This window comes from Schistocerca serialis, chromosome 7, assembly GCF_023864345.2.
Source record: "Schistocerca serialis cubense isolate TAMUIC-IGC-003099 chromosome 7, iqSchSeri2.2, whole genome shotgun sequence".
In the NCBI taxonomy this organism is placed as follows: Eukaryota; Metazoa; Arthropoda; class Insecta; order Orthoptera; family Acrididae; genus Schistocerca; species Schistocerca serialis.
Window position 1 is genome coordinate 474,794,506 of NC_064644.1, and position 19,733 is coordinate 474,814,238.

Consider the following 19,733-nt stretch of genomic DNA (forward strand, 5'->3'; position numbering starts at 1 on the left):
AGGTGGTGGTCCACATTGCTGTACACACCGATACCTCTAATACGCAGTAACACGTCCTTTTGCATTGATGCATACCTGTATTTATCATGGTATACTACCTGCAAGTTGATCAAGGAGTTATTGGTCCAGATTGTCCAACTCGATTCGGCGTAGATACATCAGAGTGGTTGGTGGATCACCTCCTTCATAAACAGCCCTTTTCAATCTATCGCATGTTCGATATGGTTTATGTCTAGGGAACACGTTGACCTCTCTAGTCGAGCGATGTCGTTATCCTGAAGGAAGTCATTCACAAGATGTGCATGATGGGGGCGCGAATTGTCGACCATGAAGACGAATGCCTCGCCAATATGCTGCAGACATAGTTGCACTATCGATCGAAGGATGGCATTCGCGTATCGCACAACCGTTACGGCGCCTTGCTTGACCACCAACGGCGTACATCGGCCCCACATAACGCCACCTCAAAACAACAGCGAACTTCCACATTGCTGCACTCGCTGGACAGTGTGTCTAAGGCGTTCAGCCTGACCGGGTTGCTTCCAAACACGTCTCTGATGATTGCCTGGTTGAAGGCATATGCGACACTCGTCGGTGAAGAAACGTGATGCCAATCCTGAGCGGTCCATCCGGCATGTTGTTGGGTCCATGTGTACCGCGCTTCATGGTGTCGTGGTTGCAAAAATGGACCTAGCCGTTGACGTCGAGAGTGAAGTTGGGCATTACGCAGGCTATTGTGCAGTTCGAGTCGTAACACGACTTCCTGTGGCTGCACGAAAAGCATTATTCAACATGGTGGCGTTGCTGTCAGGATTCCTCCCAGCCATACTCCGTAGATAGCGGTCATCCACTGCAGTAGTAGCCTTGGTCGGCCTGAGCGAGGCATGTCATCAACAGTTCCTGTTTCTCTGTACCTCCTCCATGTCCGAACAACATCGCTTTGGCTCACTCGGAGAGGCCTGGACACTTCCCTTGTTGAGAGCCCTTCCTGGCACAAAGTAATAATGCGAAAGTGACCGAACCGAGGTATTGACCGTCTAGACATGGTTGAACTACAGACAACAAGAGCCGTGTACCTCCTTTCTGTTGGAATGGCTGGAACTGATCGGCTATCGGACACCCTCCGTCTAATAGGCGCTGCTCACGCATGATTGTTTCCATCCTTGGGCGGGTTGAGCGACATCTCTGAACAGTCAAAGGGCTCGTGTCTGTGATACAATATCCACAGTCAACGTCTATCTTCAGGCGTTTTGGGAACTGGGATGATGCAAAACATTTTTGATGTATGTATAACAATCGGTTGGTGCTTGTGCCTTATTCCATGGCCAATTCGGTCATTACCCAGTACTGCAGTGGATATCGCTTTCTGGTGTAGAGTGAGGAATCTAGTCTATGAGACTGCATTCAGTACTTACATGGACATGATTACTAAGACTGTTACAGATACTGAATAGTGCGACATTTGTGCCATGATCAAGGTGATCGACATTTGGAACAACGTCTATAAGGAAAGAGTTCTGCATTTTTAACGCACTGCACTGTCTGGCACTGGGAGAACAGATAGAACACACTGTAACAAAATTATATGTGAGGGTGCACTGCTGCCCATTAAAATTGCAGCACCAGGAAGAATAGGAAAAGGGGAATTTTACTTGTCATACGTTTATAGTACAGTTGAGAGAATGGTTAATTAGCACGTTCGTGCTGGCATGTATCACCACTATTTCATGTCAGAGCCTCCATCTGGGTGGCGTGTACCACTGATGGATCAGTTCCTTCCATTGGGCAGCATGGACCACCAGTGGATCACACTAGGTTCTTCCATGGGTCAGTATGTACCACCCGTGGTTCACGACAGAGCCTTCCATTGGTCGACGTGTACCACCGCTGGATCGCAGTATATCACTCCACTGGGCAGCATGTGCCATAGGTGGATGGCTCCAGATCCTTCCATCGCGTGACGTGCACCTCCGGTGGCTCACGCTCGACTCTACCATACATAATACCAGCACCACAATAATGCATGGTGTTTTACCTATCACCCACGCGTAACAAACAGCTGCTGATCCTTCAACGAGAGAGCTTTCCGAATAAATGAGATATCTCGTAATTTGTGATTCAATTAGTATAATATTACTTTAAGCCTTCTTGTATTATTGTAAAAGAATGAACTTATGCTATTTTCAAAATAAAAGATCACTGTATTAAAACAGAAGCCTAGGACGTTTAAACGCGATCACTGCCACACGGTGAGATGTGGCAAAGCAGCGCCGCCAGCTGAAAGAAAGCATGAACACATGCTTCGTTCCATAGCGAGAAACACAGTTCTCAGCGCCGGCGTGAACTTGTTCAATTCTTACGTGATTTGTGGGTACACAGGATGCAAAAGTACGTGTACAGCGCTGCCAACTGTAGCAGCAAGAGTGGCACTAACATGGCTGTGTATCAAGCCCAAATGAGTTTAAATGGCAGTGCGGCGAACGTCGTTTAATGCTGCTTCACCTGTGTGCCAGACTTCATCAGCTGTAGTGGTCGCTAGTGGTGACGCAACAATCTCTCTGCGAATCACGACCAAATTTTGTTTTTTCAATGGGTGATAGATGTGGGGAACGTCCTGGGCGGGGTAACATTTAAAGACCCTCTGTATCAATGTAGTTCAGAATAGCACAGGGACCGTATCTTGCTCAATGATAAAATCACGAATACCTCGAAGACAGGGCACAGCCTCTGGATGTAGAAACGTAGTGCCCACTATCAAAATAACCGGTTGTATGGTCCAGAAGTGATGTTGTGCCCCTTGTCATCTTGGCAAGTGTTGGATACATATGATGAAAATGAAAGCAGTCTGGCAATGTTCTTTCCTCTCGGTGTCCACACATTGATACAGCAATCGTAATGCTGTGCACTGAAGTAGGACTCGTTTGTGAAGACGACGTGATCCATACCTGCGACCAGGTCGCTATCGTGTCGAAGGAAGCTGAATCAGTAGTCGCTCCAGGCATTGATGAACTGTCCGTTTTGAGATTCTTCTTGCTGTAAACATGATCATTTTCTGTCTAAAGGTAGGTACGTGACGTGGCTGTACAATCCTGCACGGTGTAGTGAACAATATTTCTGTGCCCCCTCAGGCGCTAGTGTTTTGCGACCGTTGAAATACTGCTTGCCTTTTAATATGGGGCACCTGAACCCATCGATTTCATATTCGCATGGCAGTCTTGGAACCCTGATCAACGCGAGCAGTAGTATCGTGGAACGGTAAACCAGTCTTGTCGAACCACGATCATGGCCCTGTCGAATCCCGCCACACGCTGGTAGAGTTCTCCTCCTTTACGATAGGCATAACACGATATCCTCACGAACGATCTGTTGTGTCGGCTACTGTGGGAGTCAGCACAGATATAGACAAGGGATGAGAGAAGTTGCAATGGCCAGTGACTGGGATCCAACATGATCTGTACATGACACATGAAGATTAATTGAACATTTTATTTCTAAAAAGGAAACAAACATAACTTATTTCTTTCGCTTCCTGTGTCTCCTACGTACAAGTACTTTACTGTCTATTAGTATTTGCAGAACGCAGGCTAAAAATCGGTTTGCTATTACTTGGTTCGGATGCTCTCGAAGACTGCGACCGAACTGGACAGAGCAGCTATGGGCGCCTGGTTAAGTCAGCGTTGAAAAGGGGCGCTGAACTATGTCTTCCATTCGCGTGTGGTTCAGTGCTTTCTTGATTCCATTTCGCTGCGCTGGTCGGTATGCAGTCGATGCTTTAGGACTGCACACAAACAATATTCAAATGTGATTTCTGAACGAAAGACCCTCTGCCTAATAAATCCTTGTTTACAGATGTAGATGACAGTACCCCTACTTTGTGTGGCTGTGATGAAATGCTGATCATTTGCACTTCCAAGCCAATTTGGCGTTCGTTTCAAACCTCCTTCATAGTGTTGCACTTTCAGCAGCCAGCCGTGTAGATTCCAATACCGAAACGCCTGTTCTGACATGCTACACGACACACGATTACTAAATACACGATTGGCTGTCTGCAGTTCAAAAATGGTTCAAATGGCTCTAAACACTATGGCACTTAACATCTGAGGTCATCAGTCCCCTAGACTTAGAACTACTTAAACCTAACTAACCGAAGGACATCACACATATCCATGCCCGAGGCAGAATCCGAACCTGCGACCGTAGCAGCAGCGCGGTTCCAGACTGAAGCGCCTAGAACCGCTCGGCCACAGCGGCCGGCTGTGTGCGGTTCGAACAAGGCACAACACAGTGACAAAGAAATTAACGAAAAATAATTTTTTGACTGTCTAATGTCGTAGTAAGTACTGTTCCACCGCAAAGTAATACATTGCATAGCTGACAGCAACTGCGAAGAGTGCTAAAATTTTCAAATTCTGTTGTTCAGTTCAGCAAAGAGCGCGAGACGGGTTGGGGGAAGCGGGCGGTATACTGATAAAGAAAAAGAGAATAAAATACCAAATTTCCTGGTCACAAATGCAACACATACATAAAGTAATAACCAAAGAACACATGGTTTTTGTTATCAAACCTCTATTAATATATGTCTTAAGTTCTGTTCTTACCTTGTTCCACATCAAAACAACAGCAGACCCTTGACCAATCATCGCAGTGCCTCCATCTGTTGCAGTCAATGAAAGTTTTTCCCAACAAACGTCATTTTGTCAACAGTGTTTCCTAAGCAAGAACATATATCGTCGACAGTTAAACAATGAGTGCCTCGATGAAGCTAAACTCAGCCCCAACACTTCTTACAGACACAGAAATCAGGCAAACTCTGTTACATCCATGCTTTCATCGAAAGCCAAAGAGAGAAAAATCAAATGTTTAGTCATACCTTTCAGTTGCGTTCTCTCATCATTTGCCATTTCTCCGATGCGTCTGCAAACTGTTCTCCGTGTTAGAGAAACTGTCTCTGGACACAAGATTGTTGCGGCAGCAACGAAACACTCTTTCACAAATTCTCTGTCGCTGAAGGGACGCACTGTGCTGGCTACTTTCAGAGCTATGTTATAGCTTGCTCTCACTGCATCATGATTATGGATGACAAGGTGCTCTTCCTGCAGACACTTTGCAAAGAAGAAGTAAAATCGATGGCATAACCACATAATGAATTAAAATAAGAACATTTACACCGAGCGAGGTGGCGCAGTGGTTAGCACACTGGACTCTCATTCGGAAAGACGACGGCTATCCTGATTTAAGATTTCCGCGATTTCCATAAATCGCTGCAGGCAAATGTCGAGATGGTTCCTTTGAAAGCGCACGGCCGACTTCCTTCTCCCTCCTTCCCTAATCCGATGAGACCGACGTCCTGGCAGTTTGGTCTCTTCCCTCAAACAACCCAACCAGTAACATTTTCAAGAAATAACATATAAGTGTGTGAACTTCCTACTTCGCCTGTTTTAACTCGAGAAGTTTGGCCGTCCTATCCTCAGTAGTCTATGCAAAGTGGTCACGAATTTCTCACAAAAGACTTGAAAATGTCGCTTCATATTGTACGTCTTCCACGCCGATAAAGTAGCATTACAAAATAAACAACAAGAGCCTGTATGTGGTTCAGCAATAAAGTACTCTTCTCCTCACTTGGACTGAAGCGTAGGGATTACATCGATTTTCGTTTTGAAAACCTTAGCGCCTCAGCCATTTTCTCTCACTAATTTTGTCCTATCGTGAGCGCTAAAGACACGTCGGCACCTACAACCGTAACGACAGGAAGTAAACACACCCGTCATGCCGCGTGCGCATTGTTAACAGACGAGCGCCGGCCGCGGTGACCGAGCGGTTCTAGGCGCTCAGTCCGGAACCGCGCGACTGCTACGGTCGCAGGTTCGAATCCTGCCTCGGGCGTGGATGTGTGTGATGTCCTTAGGTTAGTTAGGTTTAAGAAGTTGTAAGTCTAGGGGACTGATGACCTCAGATGTTAAGTCCCATAGTGCTCAGACCCATTTGAACCATTTTTTTTAACAGACGAGCGCTGTTAGCAGAGATGTGGAGGGGGATGGCTGACAACGCCAGCAGACATGTGGAGGGGGAACTGATGGCTGACAGCGTCCACGGGCAAGCAGTGTGGGCACACTCGGGAGATTCTGCAGCTCGTGGTCTAGCGGCTAGCATTGCTGCCTCTGGATCATGGGATCCCGGGTTCGATTCCCGGCCGCGTCAGGGATTTTCTCTGCCTGAGGACTCGGTGTTTGTGTCTCCCTCATCATTTCATCATCATAATTATTCGTGATTGTGCCTCTATTTGGCTGTGTAAAACTTGGACTGTGTAAAAATTGGGGCTTCGTGCAAGCGCTGATGACCGCGTAGTTGAGCGCCCAACAAATCAAACAGTCGGGCGCCCGTGCTGGCAGTTGCGCACTTGCCTACCTGTGTTGTAAACTAATCTGCCAAATGCTTGCAACTAGTAGTATGGCTCGCGGAAGCACACGCCTCTTTGTGCTCTGCATTGTCTTGCTGTAACCAACTTCTCCATCGTTCCTCCCCACTTACTGTGAGTTGCCCTCCGGCAAGAAAACACTGTCCACTACCCAGGTCAACGACGTGCGCGTACAGCTGTCCACGTCCTGTCCTGCGTTGACCGTTGCTCGAGTGTAACTGATTCCCTGACACTGATCTCTCTGTCACAATGTGTTGACCTCTGTGCCAGTGATGCCTGTCGATTGGAATCGGGTACTATGAACACTGCTGCTGTATTACACTGCTCGTTTCCACAGTGTTCTCCCCTCCAGTCTCTTTTGCTCGGAGGAAGTCGACGAACGTCTGCTTGCTCCACCACCTCTAAAGACGTAGGCCAAAGGGCCTCTCGCGTCGGAACCTATCCATGTCAAGTGCTCCCTTGCGGAGTGTACTACCACAAACCAACAGGAACCTCGGCGACGGCACAGCAAAATTCGAATTTGGAGACATTACACGTTATTCTTAAGGATTATATGAAACTTGAAACCAAAGTTTTTTCGTTGTCTGTTGCGGTTAGCACAAATCAGGAGCTTACAGTGAACCCTTAATTTTCGTGAGAAATATTCGCAACATGCTTTCAGTACTACTCAATACTTCGGTAATTATAGAACGACAGTACTCTTAATCGTCAATCACGAATGATGCTCTCATATCTAGAGAAGTTCCAGCGCTAGCAAACTGCAGCGAAATGCAGGAAGACCTGCGGAGGATCAGTACTCGTACAGTTGTAATATTTATGATTTTGAAGCCATCAGATTCAGGTACAGGAAGCTCTTCTTAGAGCAGTTGAGAAGGCAGCAGTGGAAATGACTTAATGTGATGTGAGCTACCGATGACAGATGGTTTGTTCGGTACGAGAATCGTGAGAAATACCGCCTAAATTGTGATCCTTTTCCGCGACTAGCTGCTGCATTCGGAAGCTGCGCGCCAAAATGATAATCTTCTGTTAGTAATATTAGATAAACTAAACAGCGTATTTACTTGCATTTCAAATCAAAGCATCTCTCAATAGCTTGCTATTATTTCATTATTTCACAACTATTAATAAACAGCAGAATGATAAATAACTGCTAAACGAAACGGCAGACGAAGCACATCGATGATCTTCCGATCGCGCCTAACTTGGATGACAGGCGAAGTGGCTCGGCTGTAAGATCAGAGCTGGTTCAGTAGTGTCGGAGGACACATATGCTGTCTGCTGCGGTCGGCATCAGTTAAGACTTTATTAGCAGACTCTGGTTAATTGGACATGTAGTTGAGAGCAGTGTGATAGTAATTACGGAAATATGCAGTTCATTACTTTGTTGAAGAATGGAAATTATGTGTGACTCTAAAGTGGAATGTAATTGAGCAGTTTCTCGTGATCTGCTAGTAAAAAGCGAGTGGCATCCCCTAAACACAACTAATTGTAAATTTAATTGTTTATAGAATATTTGTTCCTCGCTATGAGTTTATTACAGCCTCAACTTTACGGATTCACGACCTACGTGCTGTTTTCTGCGCAGGGGACAGCAACTACGGAAGATTGCAGATTGGTGAACATTTATTAGAACTTACGCATTCCACTCAGGACGGTGGAAGCAAACAGGCACCTCGCGTGCACTACAACCTTAGTACCAATGAGATCAGTGACATGTTATGTGTGGTAACGCAGGGGAGGTATGAAGGAGAGAAATTTGCGAGGGAAAGGGTTTATCACACGTACGTATATATCACGCTGTCGCCCCCCCCCCCTCTCTCTCTCTCTCAATCTCTCTCTCTCTCTCTCTCTCTCTTTAGTTCTCTTGGTCAACTTGCAATTTGCGGTATAGTAACTCCTCAACATAAACAAATGTAATGTATTGTGTGGTGTCACCGCCAGACACCACACTTGCTAGGTGGTAGCCTTTAAATCGGCCGCGGTCCGTTAGTATACGTCGGACTCGAGTGTCACCACTGTCAGTGATTGCAGACCGAGCGCCATCACACGGCAGGTCTAGAGAGACGTCCTGGCACTCGCCCCAGTTGTACAGCCGATTTTGCTACCGAAGCTACACTGACAAATACGCTCTCACTTGCCGAGACGATAGTTAGCATAGCCTTCAGCTACGTCATTTGCTACGACCTAGCAAGGCGCCATTACCAGTTATATTGAGCTTATTATTAATGTACCGTCAAGAGCGATGTACACCAATTGTGGATTAAAGTTAAGTATTCCAAGAACTACGTTCTTTTCTTTATAGGATAATTACTTTACCTTGTTCCAGACCTCACGCCAATCTGCATGAGCTTAACAGCGTGCATTTCGGCCTCCTCTAGCAACACGGTGTTGGCTCTTCTGCCAACACTTCATATTGTGCGTATATGGTGAACATCCCTATTATTCTGTGATTCCACGACTGAAGAACAATCACTGGAAGCCATCACTCCCGTAAAACAACCCGCATTCACTCAAAAACGCAACGAATGCACACTAGGTTATGGTAGTTGCGGGATACCGAGTCGTGGCAGAGTCGGTTGTGACGTCAGCGGCGCAGTGTACTACTGCGCACACTCGCCGTGATCCTTACCGTTCATTCCGACAACCTTGCTGCAACCCATTCCTTCTCCACTGCCCAGCCTGCGGTGACATGGACTCCTCCATGTTTTAGCGGGACGTTAACCTCTCCCCCTGCCGGACCGCAAAGTGCGACACGTGACCTCAGGCAATGCCGACCATCACAAGCTTACGTGGCGAGACGGCGGCTGTGGATCAGCATACAATGGACTCGCTCGCCTACCGCAGCCTGAGTGATGTGGACAGCAGAACTGCCGACGGACGGCAGGAATTTCTGAGTCATCTTATCCCGCTTGTAACATACTGAATCGATTTATCAGCATTGCATTTTCTCCTAAATACTAATACTGTGAACGCACCTGCAGGAACGAGAAGGTTTTTTTTTCTACTCTTACATTACTGCATTACAGTGACACGATATACGAGGTGGTCTGTAAGTGTGGAATTACACTTCTTATACGAAAACGGGTGAGTAAACTGAAACCTGAAGTCATACAGTACGCGATAGGAGAGGAAGGGGGAGCGGGATAGAAACTGAGAGGCTGTGTTACCAACACAGCGGCCATTTTAGAAACGTCCATCTTGGATGCAACTCATAATTTTCAAATGGAAAGGGGGTCATCTGATACATCAAACAGATATAAAATTATTACTTTCTCCGTGCACAGAGACTGCTGTTACCCCATAACGGCATAGAGTACTCAATTAATGAACTGCCGCTCCAGTCGCTGACATGTACTTTATTTAAATCGATGACCGGTTTCAACCCTGACATTCAGAACCTTTTCTAGTGGATCTGACACTGAGATTGTAAATGATTAATACACCGTTATCCAAAACTTAAGGATGAAAATAAGTTTCTTGTTACGTGTCATTGCCTATTAACAGAGTTTGACAAAACTCGAATCTCACATAGAAAGAACTGCTACAGTATAACACAGAAAGTAATGGGAAGTAATACGAAGTGAGAGAAACAGAAATGACTCTTTTATCCAAAGACAACAATTACAATGAAGTCGTCGGGATTTTTGCTGGTTCCTTGAACGTTAAAAAGACGGGACATGTTTCTTAATTACGGGTGTGGTCACCATGGACGGCAACGCAACTCTGCAGCGTACTCCCATGCTGGTCACAAACTTGGTGAGTAATCCTTGTGGTCTCCTGTTTCATTCTTCCACCAGTGCGCTTGACAACTGTTGGATGGACGTTGGAGCACATGGACGTCTCCCCAACATATCACAGAGTGCTGGATGTGATGTATGTCGGGAGAACGGGCAGGGCAGTCCATTCACCGTACATCCACTCGATGTAAGAGCACCTCCACCTGCTCTGTTGTATGTTATCGCGCAGTGTCATCTTTAAAAATGAAGTGATTTGTTATTATGGAGTGTGGGAAGAATGATTGTTTAAAAGTGGGCTGTAATTAATCTAACCCTGTGCTCAAGATCTCTATGGGAACCATATGTAGGGCTTTTTATCATATTTCCACAGTCATCATTGAAAACTGGCTCATGAAACTTTGCGATAAGGTGTGTGACTGTTGGTCCAGGCAACACATTCTCTAAGTCTTTCGCCCAAAGAAGATATATACCGACTGACTGTCAGATCATCATTCGTCAGGAGCTATGATTGATGGTCACTCACCTGACACTACGATTGGTGAACCCTGGCATGGAGATGACCTAGCATGGAATAACGTATCAATATGTGTCAAACTTGGTGTCCAGCCGGGCAGGTTGTATTCTCTGTATTCCTGACACACGTAGCAAAAGCAATAAATGAGCTTACCTTGCAAAATAATAATAATAATAATAATATGAATTTCACAGTATGATATGACATGTTAGCTCCAATGATTCTCTTGCTATTTAAAAACTTGAATTTAAACACTAAGTGCTGTTACCTAAGTTAACATTTTGTTCTCAGTGTGTAATCTGTGTGACTGTTTAGATAGAAAATCAGTGTACGGTGAAGGGACCAATAGCGATAAACAGATAGTCAATTCGTCATGTGTTACGAGATATGGTCTCAGATGTTATCGAGGAATGCGCCACATTTTAGAAGCTCGTATTTGCACTTGTTGTTAGATTAACGCCAACGGCTTTGCCACGTTGGTAACACTGTTTCCCGCCCGATCACCGAAGTTAAGCAACGTTGGGCCCGGCTCGTACTTGGATGGGTGACCGTTCGGGGAAAACCGGATGCCGTTGCCTTCAGCACACGGAAGTCGCCTAAATGGCGTCCAATTGAAAGACTTGCACCAGACCGTTGTGCCACACGACATTTATTTGTCCGCCTCCACAGCTGAATGGTGCTGACACGGTAGCTCAGCGTGTTCGGTCATAGGGTTAGCTGCCCTTTGTAATTAAAAAAAAAAAAAAAAAAAAAAAGAACCTGAGTTAATGGATCAATAATGAACTTCAACAAGCGTCGTTGGACGTCCGCCGCTAACAAACAAAAAGATAGTTGTCATCGCGGCAGGATGCCATGCGTGGGGTCCGGGTTCGATTCCCGGTTGGGTCGGAGATTTTCTCCGTTCTGGGACTGGGTATTGTGTTGTCCTCCTCATCATGTGATCCTCATCGATGCGCAAGACGCCGAAGTGGCGTCAACTACAAAGTCTTGCACCAGGTGACTGGTCTATCCAAAGGGAGGCCCTCGCCACCCGACATTTCATTTCATAAGAACCATGAACCATGGACCTTGCCGTTGGTGGGGAGGCTTGCTTGCCTCAGCGATACAGATGGCCGTACCGTAGATGCAACCACAACGGAGGGGTATCTGTTGACAGGCCAGACAAACGTGTGGTTCCTGAAGAGGGGCAGCAGCCTTTTCAGTAGTTGCAGGGGCAACAGTCTGGATGATTGATTGATCTGGCCTTGTAACACTAACCAAAACGACCTTGCTGTCCTGGTACTGCGAACGGCTCAAAGCAAGGGGAAACTACAGCCGTAATTTTTCCCGAGGGCATGCAGCTTTACTGAATGGTTAAATGATAATGGCGTCCTCTTGGGTAAAATATTCCTGAGGTAAAATAGTCCCCCATTCGGATCTCCGGGCGGGGACTACTCAGGAGGACGTCGTTATCAGCATAAAGAAAACTGGCGTTCTACGGGTCGGAGCGTGGAATGTCAGATCACTTAAGCGGGCAGGTAGGTTAGAAAATTTTAAAAGGGAAATGGATAGGTTAAAGTTAGATGTAGTAGGAATTAGTGAAGTTCGGTGGCAGGAGGAACAAGACTTTTGGTCAGGTGAATACAGGGTTATAAATACAAAATCAAATAGGGGTAATGCAGGAGTAGGTTTAATAATGAATAAAAAAATAGGAGTGCGGGTAAGCTACTACAAACAGCATAGTAAACGCATTATTGTGGCCAGCCTACTACAGTAGTACAAGTTTATATGCCAACTAGCTCTGTAGATGATGAAAAAATGGATGAAATATATGATGAGATAAAAGAAATTATTCGGGTAGTGAAGGGAGAAGAAAATTTAATAGTCATGGGTGACTGGAATTCGAGATTAGGAAAAGCGAGAGAAGGAAACATAGTAGGTGAATATGGATTGGGGGTAAGAAATGAATGAGGAAGCCGTCTGGTAGAATTTTGCACAGAGCATAAATTAATCATAGCTAACACTTGGTTCAATAATCATGAAAGAAGGTTGTATACATGGAAGAACCCTGGAGATACTGAAAGGTATCAGATAGCTTATATAATGGTAAGACAGGGATTTAGGAACCAGGTTTTAAATTGTAAGACATTTCCAGGGGCAGATGTTGACTCTGACCACAATCTATTGGTTATGAACTGTAGATTAAAACTGAAGAAACTGCAAAAAGGTGGGAATTTAAGGAGATGGGACCTGGATAAACTGAAAGAACCAGAGGTTGTACAGAGTTTCAGGAAGAGCATAAGGGAACAATTGACAGGAATGGGGGAAACAAATACAGTAGAAGAAGAATGGGTGGCTCTGAAGGATGAAGTAGTGAAGGCAGAGACGATCAAGTAGGTAAAAAGACGAGGGCTGGTATCAATCTTTGGGTAACTGAAGAAATATTGAATTTAATCGATGAAAGAAAAAATATAAAAATGCAGTAAATGAGGCAGGCAAAAGGGAATACAAACGTCTCAAAAATGAGATCGACAAAAAGTGCAAAACTGCTAAGCAGGGATGGTTAGAGGACAAATGTAAGGATGTAGAGGCTTATCTCACTAGGGGTAAGATAGATACTGCCTACAGAAAATTAAAGAAACCTTTGGAGAAAAGAGGACCACTTGTATAAATATCAAGAGCTCAGATGGAAACCCAGTTCTAAGCAAAGAAGGGAAAGCAGAAAGGTGGAAGGAGTATATAGAGGATCTTGAGGACAATATTATGGAAATGGAAGAGGATGTAGATGAAGATGAAATGGGAGATATGATACTGCGTGAAGAGTTTGACAGAGCACTGGAAGACCACAGTCGAAACAAGGCCCCGGGAGTAGACAACATTCCATTAGAACTACTGACAGCCTTGGGAGAGCCAGTCATGACAAAACTCTACCATCTGGTGAGCAAGATGTATGAGACAGGCGAAATACCCTCTGACTTCAAGAAGAATATAATAATTCCAATCCCAAATAAAGCAGGTGTTGACAGATATGAAAATTACCGAACTATCAGTTTAATAAGTCACAGCTGCAAAATACTAACGCGAATTCTTTACAGACGAATGGAAAAACTGGTAGAAGTCGACCTCGGGGAAGATCAGTTTGGATTCCGTAGAAATGTTGGAACACGTGAGGCAATACTGACCTTACGCCTTATCTTAGAAGAAAGATTAAGGAAAGGCAAACCTACGTTTCTAGAATTTGTAGACTTAGAGAAAGCTTTTGACAATGTTGACTGGAATACTCTTTTTCAAATTCTGAAGATGGCACGGGTAAAATACAGGGAACAAAAGGCTATTTATTTTATTTATTTATGCATTTATTTTACCTGGCAAGATTAGGGCCTTCAGGCCCTCTCTTACACCTAACCAAGCATACTCAGATTCAACAAATTTCAGTTTCTACAGAACATTAAGGACATATAACATGTCATACAGTATTAATGTTAAAGAAAAAAATAAAGCATATAAAAGTAGTACAACGATAACTATCACAATCAAAAAATAATTATAACAATCAAGAATAATAATAATAATAATAATAATAATAATAATAATAATAGTAATGACTATGTATATGAAAGTAAACATATTTTTCTTTTATGAATGTTGGGAATTTTCTCGTTATATTCTTGTAGCTTGTGAGTTATTCTCATCAAGCAGAGACATAAGACGATAGAATGGGGTGAAAGAGATATAGAAGAGGTAGATAGGTTAGAGGAAGAGAAATATAATGGTAAAATTCGAAGCTATGATGGAGAGGAGAAAGAAAGAGATAAGAGGGGCACAACAATGGTGGCTATACCGTCCCTAATATGTAAGTCTTGAGTTCCCTCTTGAATGTTGAGTGGTTCTGGATAAGACGCAGATCACAGGGGAGCGCGTTCCATAGTCGTATGGCTGAGATGAAGAATGACACGGAGAAAGATTTTGTGTTATGTAAAGGTACAGCCAAGATGCTAGACGTATCCGATCTGGTATTGCGGTTGTGGAATGATGATAGGTGTTTAATGTGAGAAGATAAGTATTGGGGGCACCAGTGGCTAAGAAATCGATGAAGTAAGCACATCGTGTGGAGATCGCGTGCCTTATGTGGGCGTATCCAACCTAGCTGGGAGTATGAAGGACTGATATGATCATACAACCGTATGTTGCACACGTATCTAACGCAAGCATTCATCACTAGCTCGAGGCATCTCGAATTTTCACTATTTGTGCCGTGTTGAACTACATCACAGTAGTAAAGATTAGGCAAGACTAGTGTTTGGACTAATTTTTGTTTAACATGGGTTGGAAATATTTTTCTAAATTTTTGAATTGCATGTAGGGAGGAGAGCGATTTCCGGCAAGCTGTTTGTTCTTCCCAGTTTAGGTGTTCATCCAAGATTATTCCAAGGTCTTTTACTGTTTTTTGGTATGATAGTTGGGTACCATTGAAGAGTATTTGAGGGACTGTTTCGCGAAAGTACCGACTGATTAACTTTGGATGAGATATAAGTATGACCTGGGATTTCTTGGGGTTTAGTTTCAGACCTAGGTTTTGTGCCCATCGAGAAACAGAGCAAAGATCCGCGTTCATACTCGCTACTGCGTCAGAAATGTTCTTGGGGCTTGCACTTATGTACAGTTGGATGTCGTCGGCATATAGATGGTAGTTGCAGGAGTGAATCACTGAAGAAATATCATTAATGTACAGTGAGAAGAGTAATGGACCAAGGACGGAGCCTTGGGGAATTCCAGAGCGCACGTTTTTCCATGATGACTTTTCCGACCCACAAATGACTTGTTGACTTCTGTTTTTGAGGTAGCTGTCGAACCAGTGTATTGCGCTGTTTGAGAATTTCAGCTGCTTCATTTTAATTAGTAATATATCAAAGTCAACTGTATCAAAAGCCTTGCTAAAGTCAAGCAGTGTTAGGATGGTAGCTTCACGTCTGTCCATAGCATGTTTAATGTCATCAGTTACTGTGATTAATGCAGTTGCTGTACTATGGTGCTTTCGAAAGCCTGACTGATATTTGTCGTGGATGTTATGAGTTTTGAGGTAATCCGTCAGCTGTTCATGGACGATGTATTCTAGGGCTTTAGATATTGCAGGTAGTATGCTGATCGGCCTGTAGTCACCTGGCGACTTAGGGTTGTCAGTCTTGGGTATAGGTTGAATTAAACTTTGCTTCCACTCAGTAGGATATGTACTACTGACAAGAGACAGGTTGAAGATGTCTGTGATAACTGGAATAATAGTGTCTACGACGTTCTTAATCATTCCAATGTTCACTCCATCATTTCCTACTGCCTCGGAAGAGATTCTCATAATTGCCTTGTGTACTGTGCCGGTAGTGACATGTTTTAGGAAAAACTTGTCTCTCGAGAGATTGATATCTTGGGGCTGGCAATTTGTCGCTGCGTGGCAGTTTACAGCTGTTGAGAAGCAATCGTTTAATTCTTCTGCAGACGCTTGATAAACAGCGTCAGATCTTCGCTTCCTTACATCGAAACTGCGCAGCTTTTTCCACAGTGCAGCAGGTTTTGATATGCCGCATACGACAGAGCGGGCATCTCTGATTTTGGCATTCCTCACGCTTTGCTTGGTTCTATTTCGGAGTTTCCTATAAGCTTCGTACGCCTCGGGAGTTGTGTTACGCTTGAAGGCCCTATGTGCAGCATCACGTTTATTCATTAACTGGGGTAATGCAGTGGTGAGCCACGAAGCGGGAGCTCTCTTTACCATACAGTGTAATAATTTTGCGACATAATTCCCGAATTTTTCGGTCTAAAGTCGGTTCATTGCCTATATCATGCCAAGGGATGTCTGAGCAATCCTTTTGAAGAGCGTCATGGTTAACATTTTTTATGTTTCTGTAGGTTACCAGGTGAGATTTTTCTTTAGTAGTATGCACTGAGTGATTTAAGAATATCACGTCATGAGCAGAGAGTCCCGGAGCGGCTGTCTGATTGGCGCGAATTATTTTATCTGGTCGCTTTGTTGCTATTGTATCTATGAGTGTATGGCCGTGTGGCGCGTGATGAGTTGGGTCCAGCGGTGTTAAACTCATATCATTGGAGTGGAACAGTCTCCCTAGTTTTTCTACAGAGGGAGATTTTAACTGTAAGTAGATGTTTGTGTCGCCCATAATGATTATGTGTTCATTCAGTGTCACGAGCGAGGACAGGGCAGACTGAAAGGAGGGCATAGCACCGACGTTTGGAGGTTTATAGATTACTCCAATTAGCAGTTTATGATTTGATGTATTTATTTCGAAAAACAAGAACTCTGCTTCTCCTTCGCCCTTTGCATCCGATGTGCATAGTATAGTAGGTCTCAGATCAGAGCAAACATAGGCACCCACACCACCCCCGAGTCGTGTTCACGATCTGCCCTTAGGAGAGAGTAACCATTTTTTTTTTTACAATTTGCACAGAAACCAGACGGCAGTTATAAGAGTCGAGGGATATGAAAGGGAAGCAGTGGTTGGGAAGGTCGTGAGACAGGGTTGTAGCCTATCCCCGATGTTATTCAATCTTTATATTGAGCAAGCAATAAAGGAAACAAAAGAAAAATTCGGAATAGGTATTAAAATCCATGGAGAAGAAATAAAAACTTTGAGGTTCACCGATGACATTGTAATTCTGTCAGAGGCAGCAAAGGACTTGGAAGAGCAGTTGAACGGAATGGACAGTGTCTTGAGAGGAGGATATAAGATGAACATCAACAAAAGCAAAACGAGGATAATGGAATGTAGTTGAATTAAATCTGGTGATGCTGCGGGAATTACTTTATGAAATGGGATGCTTAAAATAGTAAATAAGTTTTGCTATTTGGGGAGCAAAATAACTGATGATCGTCGAAGTAGAGAGGATATAAAATGTAGACTGGATATAGCAAGGAAAGCGTTTCTGAAGAAGAGGAATTTGTTAACATCGAGTATAGATTTAAGTGTCAGGAAGTCGTTTCTGAAAGTATTTGTATGGAGTGTAGCCATGTATGGAAGTGAAACATGGACGATTAATAGTTTGGACAGTAAGAGAATAGAAGCTTTCGAATTGTGGTGCTACAGAAGAATGCTGAAGATTAGATGGGTAGATCACGTAACTAATGAGGAGGTATTGAGTAGAATAGGGGAGAAGAGGAGTTTGTGGCACAACACGACAAGAAGAAGCGACCGGTTGGTAGGGCATGTTCTGAGGCATCAAGGGATCACAAATTTAGCATTGTTGGGCAGCGTGGAGGGTAAAAATCGTAGAGAGAGACCAAGAGAGGAATACACTAAGCAGATTCAGAAGGATGTAGGTTGCAGTAGGTACTGAGAGATGAAGAAGCTTGCACAGGATAGAGTAGCATGGAGAGCTGCATCAAACCAGTCTCAGGACTGAAGACCACAACAACAGCAACAAGATTAAGGGCCAGTGGTACAAATCTACAATACTGATCCTACGTCATTTGGTATTATGTAACCATAGGAGGCTATATTTTCCTGTCAACACATGTCACTATTTGTCAAAGAGGTGTTCACTCTACTACTAAGATTGAGATTCGCCCTCTAAACAGCCTATAGGCTGCGCTTTTACCGTTTCACAGTAGAGTGCTAGTCCAGTGCAGTATGGGGATCTTAGTGGAGTTTAGAAGGTAGATAACAGCACGAGCAGAGAGTAAGGGCAAGTTCGCGATTCATGCACGGATAGCTTAGTCGGTGAAAATACTGCACACGAAAGGTAAGGGGCATAATTGAAAACCCAGTCCTTGAAATGTAACAATTCGAATAGTTAAGTAGCCACTGTAACCCTGTAACAAAAGTGTGCTTTGTAAATGTAGACACATCATAACACTTCGTGACGTAACGTTTGCTATACACAAGGCAACAGAACGAACAATAAAGCATAGACGGGTTTAAATAGGCTAAGTTAGTTTAATTTAATCATCGGATTTAGTAACTAAAAAGCGTCGGATTTCGGCTTTGAATGACGAAACGATATTACAGCGGTCCTCTGTAATTGCCGTGATTCTTCCCCACAGTCACAGAACCAAATGGTTGTTATTTGAGAAGCATTTACCGAATAAAGCTCTACACCCAAAAAGCCACTAAATCTTCTTCTAGTTACAACTCACCTCACATAAGCGGCGACATCAGCGTACAGTGTAAATTTTGAACAAAATTACACTTGAAAACTGTCAGTTGGAAACGGTCTTTCAAAGCATTCACCTTTACGACAGTTATTAACACTATGCACGGACTACCTCTACCACTAATGCTATAGTCTACAGCTGCGTATAGAAGGTATATCTATAAATTATACTTTGGAAGAATAGTTGTGCGACTAATCCGGTGTCAGCATGGCAGAATTTTGAGTAGCATGCCAGTGTGGATTGTAGTCAAAGTGTTCTGACTTCCTTTTCCTTCACTGGGACTAGATTCATCACAAGGACGCTGCCTATACCAATTCGATGGCTGACGTTTCATTTCGATGACTATTTCTGTACTGCAACATACAGGAATTTGGGGTGAGATCATTGCTTGCAAGCACGCATTGGTGTTATATCTGATTCGCAGTGTTCTAAGCCTTATAGATCAACTGATCTTGTGGCAAAGGTTAAATCCATTGTTCAATACAAGAGGTTTTGTTCCTCGTTCAAGGACCAGCATCGGTATTTCATTTATTCATCTGTGAATGTAGACCATGGAATACGTTATTATCCCACTCATTTAATATTATTAAGGGACTTTAAGATCCTGCGGAGTATCTTTTATTTATGATTTTAACGCTTCATCCAACTGGTCTTTGAGTTAGAGATCAAATGGAAATAGAGCCTTGCTACTGCAGTTTCAAACTTGTTTCTTGGATAATAATACAGAGTTATTCTAAATTATATTTGGTTATATTAATCTCTCGATCATCTCTGAAAATCATTGCGTTTCCTTGAGCTGTTCTCGTGGTTTTCGTGTGTTCCTGTATTCCTAGTACTTAAATCGTTAGCTGATACGAGCGCAATTTACTAGACATGTTTCGCATCCAGCAGAATAGCTTTCGGAATAAGCTGCCATCAGCACAAACA

At 43.8% G+C, this 19,733-nt stretch overlaps 1 pseudogene; it reads left to right on the plus strand.

The window, feature by feature from the left end:
• Nucleotides 1-11,124: 11,124 nt before the first annotated feature.
• Nucleotides 11,125-11,244, plus strand: LOC126413408 (5S ribosomal RNA; annotated as a pseudogene).
• The last annotated feature ends 8,489 nt before the right edge of the window (nucleotides 11,245-19,733 follow it).